The sequence below is a fragment of the Calliphora vicina genome, chromosome 5, assembly GCF_958450345.1.
Source record: "Calliphora vicina chromosome 5, idCalVici1.1, whole genome shotgun sequence".
Lineage (NCBI taxonomy): Eukaryota > Metazoa > Arthropoda > Insecta > Diptera > Calliphoridae > Calliphora > Calliphora vicina.
In genome coordinates this window covers 8,119,140-8,123,916 of record NC_088784.1, presented here as the reverse complement: position 1 = coordinate 8,123,916, position 4,777 = coordinate 8,119,140, and positions in this window count along the sequence as shown.

Sequence of the window (4,777 nt, the reverse complement as noted above, 5' to 3'; positions counted from 1 at the left end):
TTTTGCTAGCGGTATTCCAAAAGTTTAACTGCTTCTTTATTGATATATTGCACCTTTAGTTTAAAATGATTAATTGAATTCTAAAACATAAAATCCTCACAAATCAATTCAGCTCGAAAAAGTTTTTTTTTTAATATTTAGCCCTCTTCAGTGTTACTTAAGTTGAACATTCAAGTTAAACTTCTCATTTATCAATGCTTTTTATTTATTACCATTGATTTTATCGAAATAATCATGATTTAATATCATTGTTACCAATTCCTTTTCAATTTCATGTTTAAAACTATGCTACATTAACATGCTTTATTCAACACCTTAAAGTATGCTATACAAACAAGTTTAACTCATTTTAGCTTATCACAAGCTGTTTCATAGCCAATTTTGCCAAAAAGAAAAAAAATACACTTAAAAGACAAACAACAAACAACAGTTACAAATAAAATCGCATGTGAAAACAATATAACAACAGGTGCCTAAAGCAAAACATAAAAACTAACAAAACTAACTCTTTTTTTCCACGGCGAATTGAAATTCGCCATAATAATTTTATATTAGAATTAGTGTGGCTCACACACACATTCTCAATTTTAAGTCTCTCTCTCTTTGGTAATAATTTCTCTCTGATTTTCCTCTCATTATAACACTTGAAAATTACAACAAACTTTCTTCAAACACTTTGTAAGAAAATTAAGGGAAAATAAAAGAAAAACTTTTCTTTAAACAACAAACACTTTAGTTTTGTTTTCTGCATCAAACTCAACGAATAGTGTTTAATCCAAAAAAAAAAAGAAAATAATATTAAAATAAAAACATTGCAATAAAAACTGATTTAGTAGCACGTTAGCATGCATCGTGTTGTGTTTTTTATTATTTTTTTTTTTTTACTTTTAATGCATTTTTATTTCAAGTGTTACAATCTAAAATGTTTTTAATTTGTTTAAAACTGCAAAATAGCAAAAAATTTATGAATATTTAAAAACGTTATAATAAAACCCAGTTAATTTTAGAATGATTTATTTCATTTTGATTAAATGTTGATATTTTCGTGAGTGTAAAACAACTACTACAATTGGAAATGTAATAAATTAGCTTTCGGATAAGAATACATTTAAGATCTTAATCAAATGTGCGAAAAACAAGTGAATATTTTGAAATTGATAAAAGAAACTTATGAATAAAAGCTAAATCTAATTAAGAAATGTTAAAGTAAGTTAAAATTATTGAATCATTTAGTTATTTTCATATTAAAATTTATGATTAGTAATAATTTCTTGACTATTGGCTATTGCACAATGGGACTAAATTAAAATATTTTGAAAATAAATTTACCGCATTTCCCTGCTGCACAGTGGGACAGAATCGAAATTTTTTGAAAATAAATCTGGCATTTCTAAACGGTTGGTGCGTTCAGAATAAAATTTTACGTGGGCGTAGCCAAGGAGCATTCGAGTTTAAGTTATTAAAATAGGCCCTACAAATGCTCCAGGGTCGGCTCTATGGGGGCTCAAAATAGGGTACCTTTGACATGTAAAATTTTTAAAATTTAAAATTTTTTCTTTTCCATCCGATTTCAAAGATTTTTATATTTTTTGTTAGTTAGACAGCTAAATTACAAATAATATACAAAAGCAATACCAATTACGAATCCAAAAATAAACGATAAACATTTTGGTATACAAAATATGTTCTATTTTTCGAACATGGCGGCCTTACGCCCTTCGGAAATTTACCTATTTTTTTTTATCAAAATTTCAACATTGGGCCACATGTTCTAAAATCCCAAAGCTGGTATCAGAAAACAGAAAGCAGCTTTGGAAACCTTGATATGTTCTCTATTTATCCCCATGGACAAAATTGTAAACAATACCATTTTTGGGATTTTTGCTCCAATTTTTAGGAATTGCTTTTTTTACACTTTGTTATTTAGAATGACAAATTTAAAAAAAAAGTTATAAATTTCATTTAGTTTTGTTAATATATAACGATTTTATTACATATTTATTGAGTTTCTAAAACTAAAATTTGTATAAAAATTTTAATAGGATTGCAAATATTAGGACCAATTTGATACACATGTATTCTGAACTAATTTTTTTGTTTAGATAAGTTAATTTTTGGTCTTACAAATCAATTTCAAATCAATATCTCAATTAGGTTCAAAAATATGCCACTTTTAAAAGATAAGAGATAAATATTACACGCAAGCATGTTTTTTCAAGGCCTAGCCGAACGCTTTCCAAAAATATAAAAATCTTTGAAATCTTATCCATGTTGTCTATATTAATGACTTAGTAAGCCATATGTAGATCAAAAATAGGCCAAAAATCTAGGTTTTACCGGTGAATTCCTTATATCTCAGCCATTTGTCTGCCGATTTTAAATAGCAACCGAAGCGGCAGAATTCCCGATACATTGGTGTATCAATCATGTTTGTAAGTTATTTGGGGGTACGGAAAGTTGATTTCAATATACAGACGGAAATACGGACATGGCTATATCGACTGCGCTATCTATAACGATCCAGAAATATGCTTTGTGGGGTCGCAAATAAAAAATGTACCTAGAAATTACAAACGAAATGAAAAACTTATATACCCTTGCCACTCATGGTGAAGGGATAGAAATAGGTAAAAAATCGAATTTGTCCTCGTTTTTTCCTTATACATATCTCAGTCATATGTGTGCTGATTTTCTCGATTTAAAATAGCAACCGATCCGGGTTTATAGCGCATGTATTGATGTATCCATCATGTATGTAAGTTATTTGGGGGCTACGAAAAGCTGATTTCAACATACATACGGGTAGACAGTTAGGCGGACATGGCTATCTATAACGATTCATATATATATGTATATGGATTTTTTAAAATTATGAAAAAAAAAGTTTTTTTAAATTTAGTTTACCAAAAATATTTAAAATTGTATTTTAAAATATAATTTGGTGAAGGGTGTATAAGATTCGGCATGGCCTTATATCTCTTACTTGTTTTAAAAAAAGACTAACAAAAACAAGCAAGAATTTGGAATTTTATGGATATGGGCTCAATTTGTGAAAAATATATTTTTTAGTGAAAAAAAAATTTTATAAAATATAGATTTATGTTAAAACAAGTAAGAGAGTATGGTCGGTCAAGCCCGACCATATAATACCCTACACTAAGTAAAAGTGCAAAAACATTTTTCTTTTAAAATTTCAATAATTTATATTTTTGAGTGATTTTCGGAAGTGGGCCTTATATGGGAGCTATGACCAATTATGGACCGATCACCATGAAATTCGGTCGTGTGATTTATGTATATATTAAAGTTAACTATGTTGAATTTTGTGTGTATACCAACATTTTTAAGCGATTTATGCACGTTAAAGTGATTTTCGGAAGTGGGTTCTATATGGGAGCTATGACTAATTATGGACCGATCGTAACGAAATTTGATGACAAGAATTATGTATATATAGAAAATATTTGGAGCGCAATTTGTGGAGAAACATTTATAAATTAAACATTTATGACCGATAAAGTCCAATTTCGGGAGGACATTTGTATAAGGGCTAGGAGAAATAATGGACCGATCTCAGCCAGTTTCAATAGGCTTCGTCCTTGCGCCGAAAAAATAATATGTACCAAATTTGATCGAAATATCTTCAAAATTGCGACCTGTACTCTGCGCACAAAGTTTACGTGGACAGCCAGCCAGCCAGACGGATGGACATCGTTGAATCGACTCAGAAAGTGATTCTAAGTCGATCGGTGTACTTTAAGGTGGGTGTTAGACTAATATTTTTGGGCGTTACAAACATCTGCACAAACGAATTATACCCTTCCCACTATGGTGGTGTAGGGTATAAAAATGCTTGTTGGTCCGAATATCTGTGTTTATATCTTAGCGATTTGTAGGGCGATTTTACCGAATTTAAATAGCATCTGATCAGGGTCTTATTTGGCATCTTTGGAAATTTCAACATACAGCATAATATTTCTATAATGATCCTGAAATGTAGAAATTACAAATAGAATGAAAAACTTATATACATTGACTCATGGGCTCGATGGAATTATTTTCGATATCAAAATATATTTTATATATTAACCATTCCGTTAAAGAATTCATTATGAATTAAAAAGGCTTAAGTCAATTTTTTAGTACATTTTGTAAATGATTAAAAGCAAAAAAAAAACAAAACTGAATGAAGAAAAACTAGTTTAATTCATCATTCAAAAATTGAATGAATTCTGTTATGAATTAAGTCCATTAGGAATGAATTCATCGATTAATGAATTCTTTTTATTCTTTTCTTTTTAAATAAAAGCCTTTGAGTGAAGGTAAATCATTTGATGTTGGGAATTGGATTTATGAAAAGAATGGCTTGAATGAATGAATTATGTGCAAATTTAATTAATTAATTCGAAGCTCTGTATATATCGTTACCACTCATGGTAAAGGGTATAAAAATTAATTCCAAAAAAAAAATCTATTCATATTTAAATGTTTGCAAAAAAAAATCATGATCTCCAATGACATTCTTATATATGTATTAACTTCATCAACAGTTAAACCCCAGCTTGAATTATTTATTTGTCATGTAATTTTTTTCCTTGGAATATATTTTGATCATTAGCATTACCATCACCTTAATCTGTTAGGATATCTCCCTAAAAAAGTGAAAGTGAATTTTCCTATGAATCATATCAATCATTAATCAAATTTGTTTTCTACACCTCATAAACATACATACATATTTTTGTGTGTATGAATATTAAAATTACAATTGTTAGAG